This window comes from Miscanthus floridulus, chromosome 10 (genome assembly GCF_019320115.1).
Source record: "Miscanthus floridulus cultivar M001 chromosome 10, ASM1932011v1, whole genome shotgun sequence".
In the NCBI taxonomy this organism is placed as follows: domain Eukaryota; kingdom Viridiplantae; phylum Streptophyta; class Magnoliopsida; order Poales; family Poaceae; genus Miscanthus; species Miscanthus floridulus.
Window position 1 is genome coordinate 39,443,899 of NC_089589.1, and position 23,675 is coordinate 39,467,573.

A 23,675-nucleotide genomic window follows, 5' to 3' on the forward strand; every position below is an offset into this window, starting at 1 on the left:
TACCTTCTTGCTTGTATAGCATAGAAGTAGCTCCCTTGCGTGGCTAATTAGGTTTGTGTAACCTTATTAGTCACTTTGCTTAGTTTGTGTAGCTAAGTATTTGTGCTCTCTAATTTGGCATTGATTGCCTTGTTATTGAGCATTGCTAGTGAGCTTAGTTGGCTTTGTGCTTTTGCTTACTAGCATGTGTAGGAGCTCCCTTGTTGCTTAAAGTACTAGTGGCATAGGTTTGTGTGACCTTGCTCCTAGAATTGGTTAGGTGAGCTCTAGCTAGCCCGACACCTTTGTTGCTTAATTAGTATCTTTGGAAGGTGCTAGAGAACATAGATAGAGGGGTGTAGTCTTTGCTAGACCGATAGTTCTAATTCCGCACTTGTTTCGGTTAGCCGATGCAATTAATTTTAGAAAGGACTATTCACCCCCCCCTCTAGTCCATCATCTCGACCCTACAAGTGGTATCAGAGCTAGGTCTCTCGTTTGTGGTCTTCACCGACCCAAGAGTATGGCGGCTTATGGGCTAGATGTTGATTGTCCACACATTTTTGATGACACACACTTTACACGATAGAAAAATTGGATGATATGCAATTTTAAGTTTATTTGCCCTCAAATGTGGTGGATGGTAGATGTAGGCTTTTCTCATGTGTTGGATGAAGATAATCTAACTCAAGCACGAGAGAAATGCCTAGATCTCGATATCCAAGCTAGTAACATCATGTATAGATCCTTGCATAATAATATCTTTGGAGAGATCATTGATATGAAGACCGCCCATGAGATTTGGAGTTATCTCAATGAGAATTATGGGACGGTCTCCGATGATGATGATGAGCCCAAGAAGGAGGCACATGAGTGTGTCGAGCATGATCACAATGTGGTGATTGAGAAAGATTGCTCCACCTCATGGTCAAGTGATGATGATAATGATCATATCACAAGATCACTTGACAAGATTGATGATGATGCCACAAGTGATGCCAATGATGATGCTACTCCATGCACACTTGATGGTGATAATGATGGATCATGCTCGAGGTATGAGAGTGATGTTTCTTCAAGCTCTCCAACTATATCACATTGCTTCATGTCGCAAGGTGACACTAAGGTATCTAATGCAAATGTGATTGATCTTGATTCATATGAGGAGCTTCTAGATAGATATGGTTGCATGATCAAAGCTTTAGAGAAAGAGATGGCTAAAACTGAGAAATTGAAAATTGAAAACTCTTTTCTAAAGAACACATGTGAACGACAAAAGCATCTACTTTATGTCACTACATGTTCACATGAGGAACTAAAATTGGCTCATGAGGAACTTAGTGTTGCTCATGATAACTTGGTACAGGACCATGCTTTTCTCACTAAGGAGATTTCTAATGGAAAAACTAAAACTAGTGATAGCTCATCACATGGGTCAATTGATCAATCACATATTGTTGCTAACCCTTGTGATGTAGGAAAGAAGCATGTATCCACCTCTTGTGATGATTTATTAGAAATGCCATGTTCTTCACAATTAGATGCTTGTTCTACTTCTATGTCTTGTGAGACTAACCTTTTGAAGGAGAACAATGAGCTAAAACATGAAGTGAAGAATTTGAGCAACAAGTTAGAGAGGTGCTACAACTCAAAAGTCACCTTTGAGCATATGTTGAAGACTCAAAGAAACTATGGTGACAAGTGTGGCCTTGGCTTCAAGAAGAAGATGACAAAGGGTGAAAGAAAGAGAGAGAGAAAGATGAAGAAGCTACAACAAAGAAAGCTCTCTCATACCATGTGCTACCGGTGTCATGAAGCAGGACACCATGCAAATGGTTACCCTAACATTGAGAAGATCAAGAATATAAAAGAAGAAGAGAGGCTAAAGCATGTCAAGTGCTTCAAGTGCCGCACTTGGGGTCATCTTACCTCAATGTGCCCAACCAAGCAATTGGTGAAGCAACAAGTGAAGCCTCAACCAAAGCCACAAGTTGAGCAAGAGAGGACACCCCAAGTTCAAATCAAGATCAACCATGAAGATGGTGGTGATTTGATGATAAAGAAGAAGAAAACAAGAAGGGGTGGAAAGGCAAGGCATCCAATGCAAACTCAAGATGCCAAGATGATGAGCAAGAATGAAGATGAGAAGAAAGATTATGCTCACATCAAGTGCTTTAAGTGTGGGACACTTTGCCTCTAAGTGTCCTACCAAGCTTGAGAAGAAGGCTCAAGCAATCCATGAGAGGCAAGGCAATGAGAAGCACCACATGAGCAAAGAAGAGAAGGCTCAAGCAAAGAGAAAGGGCTACTCATGCCGGGAAAGGGGACACATGGCACATTCATGTCCCCTAGGTGACATTTCTAAGCCTATTTCAATTGTTGATAATAATATGCTTAGAAAGGATGGTAATGGTACCTCTATGGTTGCTATTGCAAAACATCTCGCTATTCATACTAAGGCTATGCCTAAGTATGTTGCACCTAACTTGAGAGGACCCAAAGTTGTTTGGGTACCATCAAAAAGTGGATGATTGTTTGTAGGTACCATCGGCATTGGAGACTTGGTTCAAATGATATTCACCTTGTTGATCATATAGTTGGGCCAAGTATTGCTAAGAGATGATCATTGTCCCAATGCCATGACAAATTGAGTGAAGTCCAAATGTGCTACAACATACAAGTGACAAATTCAAGTTATTGGTGATTCATTGGATACACTTGATGACTTGCAAATAATTGAGTTGAAGCTTGCTAGTTGGATGATCATGAGCTAACCAAGGAATATCTCTTGTTGATCATTTCATTTGGGTGCATATGAGTTGATTAAATTGGATAAATATGCAATGTTGCTTGCTATGAGATGATTGAATGGATAATTGATTAGTCGTCAAGTTTGGATTGATTTGTGTTGGATAAGTTCATAAGATGACATTTAGTAAGTGGATTAAATAGATTTATGTCTTGTGAAAGTATTTAAACGAGTTAGTTTCAAGTTTGATTCATATTTGATGAAGTATAGCTCAAGTGATTGAAATCTATCCTATAATTGAGAATCTGAGCTAGCTGTGATCTTAGCCATGTTTGAGTAATCAACACTTATTGGATTGGCATAAAAATTGGTGTCATGCTCTAGACTTATGGTATAAGATGCTGTAAAATTTTTATGAGAATTGGATAAGAAATGCTTCATGTTTTGGAGTGGATCTTGTCAGCTATAGTGCAGCAGTTTTCAGCATGTAGCAGTGGTGGAAGAATTGAAGTCTGGTAGCAATCTAAAAGTCAAATGAGTCTCAAATTTTTACAGCTACTAGATAACTTAGTAATGCACACCTCCACCAAATTTCGTAGTATTTGAATTTGTACTTTGGGAAATATGCTTATTCCTTTGAAGGGTACAAAATCTGTTAGAAAAGTGACAAATGTTGGATTGACCTAGAGTCACTTTGATTGAAAGGTCCTCAAGTTGGAAACATGTTTATAAGTAATTGAGGTACCTAAGTTTGGTTTTGAGATGATCTAGAAGCATGACAAGCAAAGAGTACAAGGCTATTTGATTGTGGAGTGTACTTTGCACACATTCGGTACTCAAATTGAAAGATCAAGATCAAACTCAAGATGAAGTTGAAGTTTAAGTTCTAGTGGCTATTGGAAATCATTTGGTAGAAAGAAAAGGACTTAAACAAGAAGAAAGAAAAGGACTTAAAGAAGGAATCAAGGTTACTCACTAAGTTAAGTCCATCACTTGGATCAATCAATCAAGTCATTTCAAGTGAGTATCAAGAATGATTCTTGGAGAGAGGTCACTTCTCCCTAGTGTAGGGGCTTGCCGCCTATGTGTAGGTGAACCAAGTGTGGTACTTAGAAGGCTAACATGGAAGTGGTGATCCAAGGAACATTTGAGATGCTTAGTTGAAGCAATCAAAAGGGTTGATCAAGAAAAACAAGCAACACCCAAAAGAGAGCTAGTCATGATATTTCAAGTAGTATTCTCAAATTGATGCTGAATCAAAAGATAAAGCAAGCCAATCACAACAAGAAAGTGCACTTGATCATAAGTGGTATTCATTTCATATGGGTGAAGAATGGAATTCAAAACGGTATCTATTGGTCTTCATCAAGCTTATAATTGGACTTCACATTGCTATTGGAGTAATGAATTGGAATCTATGTGACTATCCTCTACTCCAACATAGCAAAGGTATCATTGTAATGTGCATGATCATTTCATCCCTTACTAGTATGCGGTTAGTGCATATAGTTCATACTTCATAGGATCATGCATAACAAATAAAATGTTTAAATTCATAACCTACCACTATTGCTTAAATGATTAGTTGATCTAGTGGTTAGTATATGAATTTATTCATGAGCTAGTGAACCCAAGTACTTCATTTAATTTGGATTGCCAACAAGTGACAAGTACAACATTGGCAAGATAACCCTTGTAAGAGGTGTGAAGAAGCTTGTCATTGGTTCAAACCGGACTTGGAAACTTAAGCAAATCAATTTAGTTCAAGTCAACCATAGAAGCTCATGATAGTGATAAGAGTACAAGCACAAGACAACAATGCAAATGGATATCTAGTTTGTTTGTTACAAGTGGTATATAGACTCAAGTATTTCATCAAGAATCTACAAGTGATGTCTAGATCAACTCACAAGTGATATCCTATAAGTGGTACTCATGAAGATAGCAAATGTTCAAGAAATAGTTTTTATTGATAAATCCAACAAGTGGTTCCATACTAGAAGATTCTTTCAAGTATCACATCTACACATGGTATCAATCATGCAAGATGATGGTTCCACAAGTGATCCTCAACTTTAAGTGATCATCAAATGAAGAATGCATCCCTCACCTACAAGAGCTCAAGTGTACCAAATGTATGACCCATGCTATCATATAGGGGGAGGTGTCCCACAAATTGATCTCATGATCAAAAATCTTATGTGTGGTATCTCAAGAAGCCCTACACAAGATACAAGTGGATGTCCATAAAAAATGCAAGATTCAAGACTCAACCATCTACCCCAAATGCATACCTTTGCATCAATGAGAAGCACACCTTTTATGGAAATTGATGACAAAGGGAGAGAGATTGTATAAAGATATGAAAGATTTGAGATTGAGATTGTACAAGGGGGAGAGATAAGATATAAAAGCTCAAAGAAGTAGAGGTTGGACATGGACATGGACATGGACATGGACAAAGAGGGAGCAACATTGAAGAAAAGAGATGGATCAAAATTCTTGGACAAGAGAAGCACACAAGTAGGGGGAGCAAGCTCATGAACTTTGATTGATTGCATTTGATATGTGCATATTCATGTGCTTGCTTGCATTGCATAAGCTTTCAAATTCAATATGCATGCTTGTGTGGTGTATGCTAGTTGTAGAACTTGAATGATGATTTGATAACTAGCATGCATAGGATGATAGCTAGACACTTGGTATGCTTTTCAAGCAATGCTAGTACCTTGGTTTTAATGTTGATCTCATGAGGTATCTAGTGATTTTATTTCCAAGTGATATCTAGCTAACCATGGTGCTAAGGATGAACTTAAAGGTGCAACTCCGATTGGTACACGCTTCAAAGGTTTATTCTATACACCTTAGCATCATTTAGTAGTAATTGCTCTCCCACAATTTTAATCTATGCATATGTGCGAGCTTCAAATCAAACACTCAAGCACATATTTAGGGGAAGCTAATACAACCATCTCGGGTTTGTGGTACTTGTCCAAAATCATTTTCACATGGTAAAATTGCTTGGACAAGCAACATGAATCTAAAAGAGCTTAATTTCCATATCTTTGTAGAGTTGTCAACAATTACCAAAAATGAGGAGATTGAAAGGTCCTTGTGTGGTTTTAGTAATTGAGTGACAACCTAGGTGGACTAATTGTGTTTATGTGAGATACACATGTGATTAGTCCATAGGTACATATGTGTGAGCAACATATGCCATGAAGGTGAAAATGGCTTGGAGATGTTGCAAAGCTCACACATGTGATGATGAAGGAGCTCATTGCACATGAGACATGACATTGAGTCATGTGACCAAGGTGGAGAAGATCAAGACATGACTTGGCTTGATGGATCGGTTGCAAGCATGAAGGGCAAGTCGAAGGCTTTGGAGCGATGGACTGCGTGGCGGTGAAGCTTGAGCAAGACTTGGTGCCGATGGACGAAGGCAATGGTGAAAAGCAAGTGAAGTCAAGATCGATGAACCAATATGATCACGTGATGATATGAAGTGGATCATATCATTGTTGATCATGTTGGTGCATGTGTTGCATCGACATTGGAGGAGATGGAATGGAATGCGCAAGGCAAAGGTATAACCTAGGGCATTTCATTTTATCGGTCATAGGTGTGTAGAGAAGTTGATGACTGGGTTTAGGACAGATGGCCATACTATCAAGAGGGGCAAACTTGTTTGTATATCGGTCATCTAGTGCCACTCGAGTGATCTAACTTTGCATCATCGCTAGGATCTAGTGGCGTGGCAAGTTGAGTGGCTAATCCTTTGGAAAATGATTGTGAAAATGCTGACATACATACACATGATGGTGTACACTTGGTGGTGTTAGCACATTTACAAAGGAGTTGGAGTTGGAGTTGATGTGGATCAACTTGGCGATGAAACGGTGGCGAGAAGGGTTAGAAACTCCATCGGCACCCTATATAGGAAAGATAGGGTCCCACAGAGTGGACCGGACTCTGGTCATGCAGTGACCGGACGCTGGGTTCCAGCGTCCGGTCAATAGTGGCAGTCAGTGGGCAGGTGTCGGTCATCGACCGGACGCTGGTGCTAGAAGTGACCGGACGCTGGCCATATGCATCCGGTCAGGGTGACGTGTGATGACGTAGGTAGAGCAGAGAAGCTGGAAGTGACCGGACGCTGGTGGTGCGTCTGATTGGGACCGACCGGAAGCGTCCGGTCATGTCTGGTACCTTACCAGAAACGACCGGACACTAGGGTTGCTGCGTTCGGTCAGTTCAAGCTGCTACGTCCTTTCGACGGATGACCATTGAGAACGGGCGATCAGCGTTTAAAGAAGAGGACACATGGCATGCATCGCACGATGGGACGCTGGGGTCTAGCGTCTGGTCGATCTAACCAGAGCATCCGATCATCCTGACTTTTGCCCGGTGAAGGGGTAACGGCTCTTTTTGTTCATGGGGTTATAAATAGGAGCCGTGGTTGGCCTTTGGCCATAAGCTTAGACAAGCTGAGCACACTAGAGCCTTGGTGGCTTGTGTAGTAGTGCTTGGGAGCCCTCCATCTCACATATGCTTGATAGTGATCATCCAATTGTGCGGGAGAGCGATTCTAGTGCGATTGCATCGTGAGGTTGCATTGAGTGGCACTAGGTGATTGAGTTGCAAGCCGGTGGTGCTTGTTACTCTTGGAGGTTGCCACCTCCTAGATGGCTTGGTGGTGGTCTCCATCGAAGCCCGCAAGAAGCTTGTGCGGTGCTCCGGAGAAGAGCTTTGTGAGGGGCATTGTGCTCGCCCCGCGGGAGCCGCGAATAACAACTCTAGTTGAGCGTGTCATTGAGCTACCCTCACTTTTGGGGTAGGTTCTTGCGGCGCCCGATGTGTGGGCTTGGCGGGTGATGCCAATTAGCTGCCGAACCACCAAATGAGCGGTCGACACAACGGGGACGTATCGTGTTGGCAAGCATGTGAACCTTGGGAAAAAATCACCGTGTCAACCTTGTTCTTCCCGTTGGTTTGCAATCCCCTTTACACAAGCTTGTGATTACTTTTATATACATTGTGCTTGTGCAGTTGCTCTTGTAATTAGTTAGCTTGTGTAGCTTACTAGTTACCTTCTTGCTTGTGTAGCATAGAAGTAGCTCCCTTGCGTGGCTAATTAGGTTTGTGTAACCTTGTTAGTCACTTTGCTTAGTTTGTGTAGCTAAGTATTTGCGCTCTCTAATTTGGCATTGATTGCCTTGCTATTGAGCATTGCTAGTGAGCTTAGTTGGCTTTGTGCTTTTGCTTACTAGCATGTGTAGGAGCTCCCTTGTTGCTTAAAGTACTAGTGGCATAGGTTTGTGTGACATTGCTCCTAGAATTGGTTAGGTGAGCTCTAGCTAGCCGACACCTTTGTTGCTTAATTAGTATCTTTGGAAGGTGCTAGAGAACATAGATAGAGGGGTATAGTCTTGGCTAGACCGATAGTTCTAATTCCGCACTTGTTTTGGTTAGCTGACGTGATTAATTTTAGAAAGGACTATTCACCCCCCTCTAGTTCGCCATCTCAACCCTACACTATGTGGAGCACTGTTACATAGTGGTGTGCGAGAATGCAGATTGCAATTGGAGGGTCTATGCTCGGAAACAGAAGGCCACAGGGAAGTTCAAGATAATCAAAATTGTAGGTCCACACACTTGTGCCAAGAAAGATGTAAATCAGAAGCATCGACAGTTGACCTCTACCCTCATTGCGAGAAGGTTGTTCACAACATTGAAGGGTCATCCCAACTTGAAGGTTAGGACAATTATGGAGATGACTAAGGAGATATTTAAGTATGACATAAAGTATGGGAAAGAATGGGGGGCAAAGCAACGGGCCTGGAAGATGATATATGGGGACTGGGAGGAGGGGTATGAGCAGTTGCCTACAATGTTCAATGCAATTGCGGACCCAGGTACACATTGGGACAAACGTGGAACCAGGAAGAGGACGAGACACAATATGGTCATGGACTAGGTTTTCGGTAGAATGAGACGAGGCAGAGCAACCCCCTTTCTTACTGACCCCGAGTAGAACCAATGTGGCAAATGCGGGAGACTTGGGCATAATTCATGTACATGCCATTGGCCGCTTAGTCAGGTGCAAATAACAAATGAACCTCATTTATGAATTGCCGATGCTATTCACTATACTTCATTTTTTAATTGTCCAATTTGAGAAGCATGTTTACTAGTATGGAAGAGTTCATTATTTCTTTACATTTAACTAATTTGGACTTTCTCAATTTTTTTTAGGATGGAGCCATTCCACCTACTAGAGCCGTACTATGAGGAGCACCACCAAGGATGACTAATCACGGAGGAGGTAGCTTATTAAGTCCTACTTCTTTATTTTTTTGCACTGCATATGTATTTGTGTTCACGAATTAATCTAATAAATTCCGTTGTTTATAGGAACTGCACCCTCTTTGTCCTCGAACCCATGATAGGTTCGAGGACATGCGATACGATGATAGGTACATTCCTATCCTTGTGTGGGCTGGCCTAGACATTGTATCATTCCAGGTTCTTCGTGGGTTGCTCGCCATCAACCCCATGGCGATCTCAGCTCTGGTCGACAGGTAAAAGAACTATGAACTAATCCACTTACATTTATATTTTTGCTTGTTGATGAGCACATGACTGTAGTACTTGGTCTTTGTTTTATAGGTCGAGGCTAGAGACTCACAGCTTCCACCTTCCTTACGGTGAGATGACCATTACTCTTTAGGACGTGCAGAAGTTCGTCGGTCTCCTTATAAGAGGCTGGCCAGTTATCGTCCAGTGCGCTGCTAGTGGTTGGAGAGCTTGAGTGCAGCTCTTCCTCAGGAGAGAGGTTCCTCCAGAGACACCAAGTACCCACACCTCTAAAGTACTCATCAGCTGGCTAAGGCAGAACTTTGGTCAGTGTCCTGACTTTGCAGACGAGCATACAATTAACTACTACTGCAGGGCATGGATCATGCATCCTGTTTGGTTGTGTTCTCTTCCCCAATGAGACGGGAGACACCGCGTCCAGAATGTACCTCCCCTATCTCACTGACTAGGACACGGCGAGGGGGCTATAGCTAGGCTTCTGGAGTGTTGGGGTTCCTATATCGCCAGCTTTGCGAGGCAGTGCCACCGGAGTTCGTAGAACTCCTCGCTAGGAGGCTGTGTTTACCTGCTTCAGCTTTGGATGTGGTCACATCTACCGGTGGGACGGCCCACAGTTCTGCCTCCTTGTGACTAGTTACAGGTGCCTGGCATGCGACATCGCCCAACGTATGCATGCCTTTGGGACTAGGTGAAGGGTCCCATCGTCCGTAGTAAACTGCGCCTACATCAAGTTCGGCAACTGAGCTTGACACACTTACGCCGGGGATGGTGAGTTAGTTGCGTTTGACATACTAATTTATTTTTGCAATGTAAGCACTAATTCACTAATAAATCATTAGCAGGTTACTTGGGAGCCGTATGACAACCAACAGTTCCAGCACATTGGGTTGAGCACCATGTGCAAGCTAGGATGAAGACTTGTACCTGATGCGGTGCTCCGCTGATCTATTTCTACATGGTTGAGTTCCACCTACCACACATGGTTGCATGCCAGTTTGGATTGAGGTAGGAGTGGCCCGTCAAGACGTTCTCGACATCCATAGACTTGCACAAGTAAGCGTCTTCAAACTATTCAAAAAATTGTTTGCTTTTTAAGCCATGCGTAATGTTATCCTCTATAAGTTTATGGCCTGCTACTGAATTTCATTTTGTTAAGATATTGTGTTTGGGCCTAAAAATTTACATATTCATTTATTTTACCTACAGGATCGATCGCCAGAAGTAGAAAAAGTAGATGGACTTCGAGACCTTCCATCGTGACTACATCGACAATTGGGAACTCCTACATGAGAACTTGTATGTCAACGACTAGCCGCGCACAAAAAACAACTTCAGAGCGTACCTATCTTGGTACACACGTGCAACAAGGACCAAGCTAAAGGGGCAATGGACCCAAGCATACTATGCCAACATTGAGTCCTCAGATGATGAAGATACGTCGTACGACCTTGCAATGAGGGTAGGGACGTAGGTGGAGGCTGCACCTGTCTTGGACCGAGTGGTAATGTCAACTCTAATCCCATCATTTAAATACGAAGATAGCTATATTTTTAGAGATTTAGAACTTATTGGTAACACATAAAGACCATTATATCTATAATTTTAGCGAATCAACACTTAATACCAAGATAGCTATGTTTTAAGAGATTTAGAACTTACTAGTACCACATAAAGACCATGATATCTATAGTTTTAGCTAATGAACACTTAATAGCAATGCATATAGACCATGGTTCCTCTAATTTTAGCAGTGTAACTGTTAATGCTGTTGTTTGCAGGGCAACACTTTGAAACAGTCCGTGCTTGACATCGAACACTTCTAAAAAATAGGCGTACACGATAGGACAATGACACATAACTTTCTTACAGTAAGTTTGAACAACAACATCCACTAGTTTGACATGCAAACCTTATTGAATTGTGTGTGACTAATAAAATTTTGAAATCCAGAGGTTAGCACGTCGGCTGGGTCATGCTGCTGCTTGTTGTGGTTGTGGGACTAGAGCGGTGATGGAGGCACACGCACCAGCCACAGGACTATCGAACACGAGTGTACGGCTCGGTACTTCTACTCATGGAGGTACCTCTTTGGGAGGCCAGAGCTCGTCCTGCGCCACTGTGGATACTTTTCAGGGCCACGGAGGTGAGAATGAGGACGAGCGTGGTTATGAGGAGCTTGGACCATCTCAGCTTCAGGATGCTCTGTCGACTCAACCTACCCAACCTGCAGGCACTAGGCGACGCCGTCCACCTAACCCTTTCACTCCAGGCACCGACGCTCTTGGCCATGAGGGTAAGGGTAAGACTAGGAGGCATTGAGGGCTTTTGGTAGACTTTGTGGTAGTCTTTGTAGTAGGCTTTTGTGGTAGATGTTATTATGGACTGTTATGGACTTCATGGACTTTTATTTTGAGCTATTATGTGTTGTATGGACTTTTATTATGGACTATAATTATGGACTATGTGCACTATTAATATGCTCATGTGTATGGTTTGAGATTAATGTGGTATATATTTGTATATCTAAACATGTTGTATTGAGGTTATATATTCATGTCATATTTGTGTATGGATTGCATCAAAATATAGGAGAAACTCTGCCAAAATTTTCTAGTTAAAGTACATGTGTGCAGTACACCTATAGCATCTAGCCTTTACAGTGATTTATCATGTCACCGTCGTATCGTACATAGACTTTTACAGATGCATTGATTGCGCATACGAATGTAGCCATTTCAGTTGATCTTTGAAATAGGCTTTTCAGTCTGCCTTGAAACAATGATTGAATTTGAATAGGCTTTTCAGTCAAGGAATCTAGGCTTTCCATTGTCCTTCGATGTAGACTTTTCAGTGATTCTAAGTAGGCCTTCTAGGAACAGTGGATACACAATACAACGGATAGTAAACCTGCCTTCGCCTATATATATGCATTGCTAACCAAAACCAAAACTAGTATTTGCTTTCGTTGGAGTATGAATGTCTGGAGGGTCATCTAGAGGAAAGGGTTTCAGTAGTGGGAGAGGAAAGGGGGGGGATGAAGGGAATTCCCATAGTGTGGGAGGGGTCTCTTGGTCCTAATTTCTTTGAGGAACTAGTTGATCAGTTTTCCCCCGAGAGCAAGAGTGATTTCACCAAAGAGTGCCCTCTCAGAGGATACGATAACCAAAAAGAAGATTGGCCCAAATGCATGCATGGTGAGGACTACTTAGTGTAGATGTTCACCAAGGGGATGGATGGAGGCCATTGCTTCTTCAAATGCCCATGAGCATGGGTAATTACTATTACTATTTGTTTGTTAAATATGTTTCTCGATTGCACTAAAACTTACATGACATACTTATTGCTAGTCTAACAAGTCTGAAGAAAACTATGGGTTCACTAGGTGGGTCAATCTTTGTCTAATTTATCCGCATCAGCAGTACATCTACTACCTGTAGGACCGTATCTTCGAGCTAGAAATGGAAGTTAGCAGTGGTTACAAGGACGACGAAGACGATGGCAACAACAAAGGCGCTGATTCACATGAGGCACTCTACAATGATCCATACTGCACCTGCCCTAATCATAAGAACAAGGGGACTCCGCCACCACCCTCGTGTAGCACTTGGTTTTAAGAACAAAACCAGATACACACCATATGGGAGCCCAGGAAGTCAAATCTCACATATAGCTACAAATAAGGGTAATATCAAAAGACAATGCTCAATATATAACATACTTAGTATAAAGGATATAACCTTAGATAGCAAATAGCAGAAAGACAACTCTGATCTTCGGGTGAAGACTCCAATTCCACAGGGACAACTGACTGGTTGATCACAAGCCTAATTCCTCAAAACTCTAGCAATCTAGTACCCATCCGGAATTTTTATCCAAATAATTGAAAAATAAAGCAAGCATAAGTACATGTCGTACTCAACAAATATAACATGGGGTTCATGAGGCGTAAAAGGCTATCACTAGTTTAACTACGATTAGCTTTTAATGAGTCATCTTTTAGCATTTGGGTGGCAACAAGTTTATTCACAAGCCCATATAAATACATGATCAGGTAAACATGAATAATGAATAGCATAAACAATAATCATTAGTGAGCATCTTTATCATTAGTATCATCAGTGTTCATCATCTATTTCATAAATGTTCCAAGGCTGCTCGTGACCATGAGCACGGCTGATATACCAGTTTTACACTCTGCAGAGGTTGTACACTTTCACTGTGAGTCGTGATTTACCCTTTTCGCCCGAGGTGATCAGCCTCTTGACCCACTACCAAGGAAGGTCGGTAGGGTTCACTATGAAGCCTTTCAAAGGTTCATCTAACAAGTTAGGGCCATTAGATTCACTCGGCAAATAGATATAGGAATTCCCATTGTCGAATGGCATAATTCCATCATGGCTATACACATAAGAGTAGAGGCTATCCTATACCCAATTCAGCAAGCCATTCTTACGCCAATAAAGGTAACCTCTAACAAGCTAGAAAAGGTCCTCATACTGAGCTAAAACTAGAGCTATGTATCCCTCACAGTTGTACTGTAAGTCTCGGATGGTCACTTACATATAAGTCCTTAGGGAGAGGAATCTAGAGCACCGTAAAAATAGCCCAATGCTCTAGCCCCCTTGTTCCATGTTGCTAAAAAGCATCTTTTAGTGTTTATTGCATATACCATTAGTCAAGTTACAAGATCATAGTTGTAGTTGAGCACTAGCATCATACTACCCAATGCAATACCCCATAGGTATCAAGGCACAAGGTACAAAGTACTAGGAAATCCTTAGTGGTAGTCAAGGTAGACACATGCAACATGAATTAAATGAATAAAGGTATATAGGGCAACAAGGAAGATCCCATGCTATACTTTCCTGAAAACACCGATCCTTATTCTACTAAATTGTAACCTCCAAAGGACTTCTTCTAGATCACCAACTTCTTCTATATCACCAACGCAAAGCTCATCGACTGGATATGATCATAAAGCACCACACAAGCATCCATGCAATCATACACGAAGCAACAATAGATCTAAATTAGAATAGTACACCAAACATAATAAACAGCAAGTGAAAATATTTTTAAGGATGCTCTACATGTTATTACGAACACACAGACACGAAAAGCACTCTAATCGGAGCTACGGTAAAAAAGATACATTTGCCGATAGATTTGCTTTATACATGAAAAAGAAAACTTTAGGCTTCATTTATTTTAATTATAAAACATACATAAGAATATCTAAATTGTTTTAAGCCAAATTATATTTGTATTAGAAAACCAATATAAGATTAATCTTATTTTATTTACAAAAGATAGAGGTAAAAAGCCTAAGTTGCTTTTAATTGAAAAAATAGCTTCATATAGATTAATCACATTACTATTTTATTCAAAAGCTCTAGACATGCTAAACAATGTTACTAACACGTAGATTATGTCATTACGAACCTAACACAACTTGAACGGGTCAAATCGGAGTTAAAACGGAGAAGATATGGCCTACTAAAGGTAGTGGCAATTTTGTAAATAGATGGAACTTGATTTTTGAATTAAAATAAATAAAATCTGATCTTTAAATCTGGCCAAGGACTATGGGCACTATTTAAATAAAAGGTACGGATCCTTTTGAAAGAAACCAGGGATGGTGGGTTCAATAATAGAAAAGAGCAAGGGTCTTTAGCAAGATGGCAGTCGAAAGGGTATCTTTGAATATGGGATGTTGATCACGTGATGGACGGCTATGGTGGCTTCGCATAGCGGTGCTCCATTGACAATGGCGAGCACCTCATCGGAATCCCATCAGGAGTGAGCTTCTGAACTCCAAACTCGACGGAAAAAACATAGGGAGGTAGAGAAGAAGACTGACGAACTCATCCGTGGGGTTGGAGAGGGACGCGAGGGCACCAAGGTGGCTTAGGACTTGCTTGAGCGGCTCAGGAAGTCCGGCATAGCTTCAGCAAGTGCACACACAATAGGTAGCAAGAGAGAGGGCATATGCGGCACCTGTGACTTTCTTACCTTGACATGAGGCTCTGTAAACAGCTCGGAGCGGCGGCGAAGCTATAGAATGGCGGACCAAAACAACGACGGCGGCGCTAGGGTGCGGCGGCTAGGGCACAAAGTGGCGTCGCATGGGAGCTAGGTAGAGGCTGAGGGCTCGGATGTATAGGGCCTAGGCATGGCGCTCATGCCAAGAGTCCAGGGCAGATAGGGGCTTCCGCTCATGCGGTTACGGCTAGAGCCCTGCTCGGGCATGAGGTGGAAGAAAGGGGAAGGAGCTGACCAGTGGGCCTAGGACATTAGCGAGAAAGGGAGTGGGGCCAAGGCATTAGCCATTCAGAGGAAGAGAGGAGGCACGTGTGGTCTTTGGCTCTTGCTAGGCCATGGGGAGAGAGGAGACGGGAAAAGCGGGAGCAGGCAGCGGATGAGGGGAAAGGAGTAGGGCTCCGGTGGCCTGCTTGGCTAGGGTCTATGGGATGGGAGGCCGAGTGGGCTGGCTAGCTACTAGTCTTCTAGGCCAAAAGACAGAGGAGTTGGGGAGAGAGAGGCCAAGGGCCTTTGGGCCAAAAGAGTGAGGGGAGTGGTATATTTTTTTTCATTTTCCTTTATTTGAAAGCACTTTTCAACTTCTTTCAAAAGCATTTGAATTCATTTTGAATTTTTGGTCAAAACCACTCATCTCAATAAATCCAATGCAATGGCATGAATACATCAGCAGTGTTGCTAAACCCTATATTGTATTTTAATTTAATGAAAATTATTATTTTTCCTATGTTTAATGAGCACATCAAATACCAAAATAATCATTTTAAATCCTATTTTCAAAAGTTAAAATTTTAGGGTGTTACACGCCGCCACCACCACCACCAACAATGGGAGGATACTATGGAGAAGGTGCAACACAATTTGCTATGTGGCCACACTACTAGGAGGAACCTATCTTATTCACATGCCACATCCATGTGTTTGTTGATTCCTTTAATTACCTAAGGCATGTTAGGTTTAGTCGAAGGACCTATGTTATGGCTGAACCGACTAATCTAATGCCTCCTAGGAGTACTTGTCTTCCATTCAACACTAAGTACCCAATGGAGGACACCAAATTACGCAGTTCCGTCGGGCACACCCTAAGGGAGAACCCTGAAAATCCACATTTTTCCATCAGGATCATAAATGAGAGAATAAAGCTTACAACATTTTAGCCATTTCTTACATTACTTTTCATGCAACATCAGAGTATAATATTTATTGTTATAACAGCAGAATGTAATCATGTTATCAGAGTTATGAATAATTTAATAGAACAACAGAATATAAACATGTGATAAGAGTTATAGCGGAAATAAATATCTATTCCTGACATGATGAAGCATTGATATATAAACTATGACAACAGACTATAAAACTTTCATTTATAAAAACATTTAGTGAGAGTTATAAATAAAAACTATGATCGTAGCGTAAAGGGATCCTCTCTGAGCCCACTAGGAGGAATCCACACACAAGGGTCATCTCTAGTATCCACCTATCACCGGCAATAGGGGGAAATAAAACCTTGAGTACTCAATTGTACTCAGCAAGACTTACCTGATAGGAGGAAAGAAAAAGACTCTAAGGGTATGTAAGGCTATCTGACTTGTGGGATTATTGCATCTATAGGAGCATTACTAAATGTGCATCCTTATATTCGATTTTATTAGCAGTCATCATTAGTTCATTAACTAACCATTCTATGTAAGCACATGTGCTACTTTCAAGCAGGTGGTAAGCAGTCAGAATCATTTTACCATCTTTCATCTTCCAGTTCTTACTACGTTGCTAGACTATAGACAAGCCATACTGGATTGCCCAGCAATTCGCGAATCAATGTACCCAGCTAGGTACCCCTGAAACACACGCCCCGCTTGTACCCTAGGCACAAGTAGGACCTATCCACTACCCTCCTATCATGTGGTCCTAGGTCCCCATCCAAACTTGGACTCCAAGCCCCCGCCCCTGAGTCCTGGACTCAGTACAAGTGCAAGGACCTCTAGCCAAAAACCACCCTAAAAGTCGGTTCGGAAAGAGCTGGAACCCACGATAAGAGAGTAACAAGTCTTCCCTACGCCCATACCCAAGTATGTGCTCGAGATAATAAGTCTGTGACCTGCATAAAACCCAACACAATGGCCAGTCCTTAACCGACACAGACAGGGAAAATAGTGTAACCAAGCTATGCCCCATTGGCCATAGGACACAACCTCTTACACCCACCAATACCCAAACCATATCCCTGCCCGATCTCCATTTTTCCTTTCACAATTTGTATATTCCAAGTGATAATAATACAGTAATATATTTCCTATCTCTCTCGAGTGACAGACAATGACTCGACTTCTACCGGAGTCCTGTAGCATAGCAATCTACACGATCCTGTCATACTAGTAAGACTCATAGGATAAAGATATATATATGCAAGTTGGTTTCATTCAACTCCTTAAAACTTAATGCACAAATATAATTTAAAGTGCAGAAAAGTAGGGGTTATGCACCGGGGCTTGCCTGGGTAAGATATATATCAAAAGTTAGTATCTGCATCTTTAGATCATCCACCATCAGCTGAATAACAAGCCCATTGCATCATCTCCTGGAGAGAATACCATCACACCATCTTCGGATTCACAGTCATCATTCAATTGATCCGTCGATCCATCATCATACCTATATGAGATGCAATGCGATGCAAATGCAAAAACATAATTAATCAACTACAATCTTGACTCGTAAAGTACGACGTATGCCTCTCGAGTTAACGAGCTAGTTCTAACGACGATCGTACTTATCTACGTATCACTGTTGGCGAATAAGACGTCATTTCCCAACAATTGTTTTAGTTATACAAACCCGAGTTACTTCTTTATCCTATTTTATCAATTTAATCTTTATTCGCAAAAGGACTTTATTATCTATTTAGCAAACTAATTATTTCGAAGCTACAAAAATTACAGTGAGCCGCTAATATTGCTAGAAACCTACTGTAAAGATTTCAGACCCAATACTATTATCCATTTATCCCAACAATTTCTATAAGTTAGTATCCCATCTTCAAATCATCCACCATCATCTGAATAGAAAGCACATTGCATCATCTCCTCTAGACAATACCATTACACCATCTTTAGATTCCCAATCATCCATCAATTGATTCATTGATCCAATCATCATACCTGTATGATATGCATTGATGCAAATGATGCAACAGATAATTAACAAGGCAATAACAACTCTTAAAACAGAGTACATACTACTGAACTAACAAGCTAGCTCTAATGACTAACGTACTAATCTACACATCAACATCATCGAGAAAGGTGTTATCTCCCAACAAGTGTTTTAGTCATACAATTCCAAGGTGTTTCTTTATTCTATTCTATCGATTTAATCTTTATTCAAAATAGGACATTATTATCTATCTAGCAAACTAATTATTTTGGAGCTACAAAAATTAAAGGGAGCAACTAATAATATTAGTAATTTACTTTAAATTTTGAGTCAACACTATCACCATTTTCTCATAAACATTCCCACAAGTTCACATTTTAACAATATCAAACATTTTAAAATAATTAGAGCAACCCTAAAAACATATAGTCTTTTGCGAATAAAATACACTATCAGGTAGATCATGATTTTAGAAACTTAACAAAATTGGTTTCCCAATTTTTGGTTATGTACACAAATTTATCTTGAATTTACACTTTTATTTCCGAAACTAAATTAGCTAAACGTTTTCTAGAACGAAAAGGGCCGATGGCCGCTAAGCAGCCCAATAGCCCCAACGAGGCCCGCGTGGAGCGGCCACGTGCGCAGTAGGCCGGACCAGCGAGCGGCCCGTGGTGTGGCAGCGACAGGCCAGCCCAACGGGCACATGGGCGGCCCAGGCGCATGGACAGGGCGTGAGTGGCCCAAGTACGGCGGGCGTGGCCCAACACGGGGATGGGGCGCGAGCGGCCTAGCTAGCCGGCCCACGCGCAGCATAGGCGCAAAGACAGCAGACCGGCCTAGTGTGGACAAGCCAAAACTGACCTAGTAGTACTTTAGCGATGAGGCTATCGTGTTTTCCCTGAATTAACTAAGCCCTTTCTTGTAAAGTTATGAGTCAAGCATTTTTCCAAAATGAACACTATAAAGAATTCTATTTGTGCTTGAGTCCCTCTTCTACCTCAAAACAGAGCATCGCAGGGGAGTTACTCCGCCGGCCGGTGCTATTGCGGAGGGGGCACTACGACAGAGACAAAGTGGCACCAGGAGGTGAGCGGTCCACAACCAGGCTCGACCTGGCCACGGCGTGGACCGAGGCAAAGCTCGGCACGGCGGCCACACATGACCGTGGTAGGGGAGGCGGCGATGGGCGGCCACGGCACATTGGGGTGGCTACGGGCCACGGTGGAATATGGCACACACCCAGCTAGGCCCTGCTCATGCTAGGGCTGGGTGCATCGGCCTGACCGCATGCGTGCGGCACGGCTATGGCCCGAGCAGGGACCGCGGCGGCTCCCAGCGACGCGGCTATGGTGAGCGCATGTGAGGCACAGCGAAGCCAGGGTAGGAACACAGAAGGGGCGGCGCTGTGGGGCCATGGGGTTCACGCTCGCTCACGAGGGAGGGCCAGCGACAGCGGGCGTCGCCATGCTAGTTGCTCAGCAGCAGGGCGACCCGACACAAATGATGGTGGGGGCGGCGGTGACGTGGCCTAGGTGGAGACGCGACGTGGGACCCAGGCACGATTGCGCAGGTGACGGCCGGCAACTTTGGCACGCCATGGTGCTACGGACAAGCTAGGAGGGAGAGCAGCATAGGCGCGCGAGAGGAAGAGCGAGGAGCTACGCGCAGGCTCGGGCGCGCTTGCACGTGCGTTGGCCGGGTAGCGGCTTCGGCTGGCTGGCAGCAAAGAGAGGGAGAGCAGACAAAGCCATGTGCGCCCGCCACCCACCATCTTAAACATGGTGTGGGGCAGGGTGGCCTGGCTGCAACGTGGTCGGTAGGGCAACATGGCGCGACCCGAATGAATTGGATGGTTGATGGATTTAGAGCAGGGGAGACGCACCATCAGTATTCAAGCGGCCAGGACGATAGTGAGGCAAGGACAGCAGCTGCAGCAGCAAGGAAGTGAGAGATCATGCAGTAGCTAAACACATGGGCGCCATGTGGCTCTGTTGGCCGCCTGCCTGCACGTGAGACTGACGTGACGCGGATGTGAATAGCGATACATCGTCAGCAACTCCAAAAGATCTAAATTCTATCGACTTCCATCACTAAACATTTCATGCGATAGCTCATACTCCACCCAAGCCATGGAAAAAATATTAGGGTGTTATGTAATTATTTTGTGCAAAACAAATCGCTACAAACAATGATTTAATATATAATTTCTGATTTTTACCGTTGACGCGAGAAGCTAGTTTTTAAATTTTAAATTCAAATTTTGAGCTAGCAAAAACCCTAGTTAACAATATTCGTTCTCCAAAACCAAAGTTACATTTTCCTCTACACAACTTGTACTTCAATTTTTACTTAAGTACCAATTACAAGTCATACTTTATTTTCGTTTATAAAAATTGTTTTTCATGCTTAATCAAATAAACAAGTCATTCGCTATTCATTTGCCCTCAGGCATTTTTAAGCACTAGTCTATACGTCATACTAACTCATAGAAACAAAACCTCTAGGAACTAATTAACCCGTTGTTCAACATAATTCGCCAAAATTAACACTTTTAAATATAAGTTAAATTTAAAATCTGAGAAAATCATTTTGGTAAATCCTCTTAGGTCTAAATCTGGGTGCTAAGTGAGCTCGTAACACCAGAGGTGTTACATATATACCCTTGTTTGGTATATGTTCTCACATGCCATTTCATGTGCTTGTTGTTCGCTTCAATCACCTAAGGCATGTTAGGTTTAGTCGAGGACTTCTATACCCTAGTTTAGCACATATTCTCACATGCCATTTCATGTGTTGTGCATGTTGAATTATGTAATGCACTAGTTTGTTATGTTTTATTTGCAGTATGTGAACTCGTTTCACTACCTCCGCAATATAAAAATAAATATTATGACCATAAATAATGAAAACAACAACACAATAAAAAGTCCAATACTAGGGCACATTGCACAACACAATGATAATAGAAGTACATGCTGACAAACTAAATAACGCAGTAAATAGCCTAAGTACGTCCATAATTAAAGTGCAGTACATGACAACACAATAAAAAGTTCAAGACTAGACAACATTGTTCATGAATAAACCATATAACTTGCAAGTCATGGAGACTGCTCAGTGCAACGAGGCCACTTTCTCCTTCCTCAGGGCATCGGGATTGTTCTCCATTGCTGCTTTCACTCGGTGCACACGCTCAAGCTTCTTCTCCCTCTCCTCCCTATACGCAGCAACACTCCTCCTTTCCTCCTCTTCCTTGTGCTCCTTTTCTGTAGCCACCTCTTTGTGTCTTCTCTCGATCAACTCGTTGTCCTCTACCTCCCATAGCAACAGTTCTGAATCCATTCCTTGTCTTCTGGCTTGATCTTAGTGTCGATCCATTGCTCAAAATAACAGAGCGGTGGAGGGGTCTGCAATACATTAAAATGTTACACACCAAATAAACTATGTATGACTTCACATGACACAAAATACTTATTACACAACATCAATTTTCCACCATCTTGTTAATGCGGTGCTGATGAAGTGTAGGAAAGGCACATGAGCACATGAGCAGTCTCCATAACTACATGGACTTTGCTACCTTGCAAGGATCACCACAAAAGCACATGAGCACTGGAACACCACTAGGCAAAGGCAATGGGTCGAAGGCATTTTCGGTCATCCGGTCATAACTACAAATGAACCAATTTCGTTCTAAGAACCGACAGCAATGACCATTAAACCATAAACCTAGGGTTTTCCATTTGTTGCACATAAATGAACCAATAATATAACACGATTGATAGAGATTACCTTGGTTTACTAGCTTTACCACGCCTTGGCATCATACCGTTACATAATACAAAACAATTAATAATCACTTCAAACAATAAGTACTAACGTATTTAGGGTTGCAAAATACAAGTAATATATGCCAAACCAATGCGTAAAAAATGAGGAGGGGAGAGAACATACCTTGCTCTTGAAGATCTATGGATCAAATCCAACTTTCCAAGGTTAAATTCCTCGATTCAAGAAATTAAGCGGTTTGGGGAGAGCAAAAACCCGAGAATAGGGAGGAAGAAATGAAAGGTGTCTTGGCCAGGGAAACCTTGGCGTGGGTTTTGAATCCGAGGTCGGCGCCATGGATCCTGGCTCCAAGGTCGGCGCCAAGATCTGTGGCTCCGACCTCGGCGCCACTGCCTGTGGCGCCAACCTACCTGCCACGTCAGCGCCACTTGGATGCCGCGTTTTTCCCGGCCAGGCATCTCGGCGCCAAGACCTACGGCGTCGAGACATGTTACCTCGGCGCCTGTAGGCCACGGCGCCGACCCCCAGGGTCTAAAGATCAATTTACGTCGTCCAGAGGGTTAAACGTAAATTTTCTTCAAAAAGGGCCAAATTGCAAAAAAATAGGTGGCTTTGAGTAGTGGAGGGCTGCAGTGCACAGCCTTCAGGCACAGCTGGGCTGGGGTGCGGCGGTATGTGCCAGAATTGCGGAGGGTCTACAGCTAGAAAGATCGACATCCACAGCAATGGAGACACAGACACGGTAGTTGGATGGCAAATGCCACAGAGCGTTATATATCTAGCAGCGTGATATTTTGGTGTCCCGGAACCAAAATCTTCAGTTATTTTGTCAGAGAAGGAAGTTAAGACATTCCTCATAGCTGTGAAATATAGCAGCATATTTTGTCTTCCTAGATTTTTATATATGTTGAGAAAAAACATGGGCAAATATATATATATATATATATATATATATATATATATATATATATATATATATATATATATATATATATATATATATATATCCCAGATATTAAAGTTCTATATGCAATGTATTCATGTTGATCCATACTAGTGGAAATTTCCAGAGATAATCGATGAGCATTTGCATCATGGAACTAGGAAATGTATTGCGTTTAACCATAGAGGAACACTTCTTGCTGTTAATTATCTGAGTATGTTGCTCTTCAAGTTAATTCAAGTGATGTTTTGTGTAGTTATCATCCTAGTTCTTGATTAGTATTGGTATTAAGCTCTTGAAAGTTTTTTTTAATGCTAACAAGAATTAAGATTTCTTCTAGTCTAGCAAAACAATTTCTTTCCCATCATCGTTGTCACAGCTGGCAGCTTAATCAGTCTGTATTACGGGTAGTGCCAATGG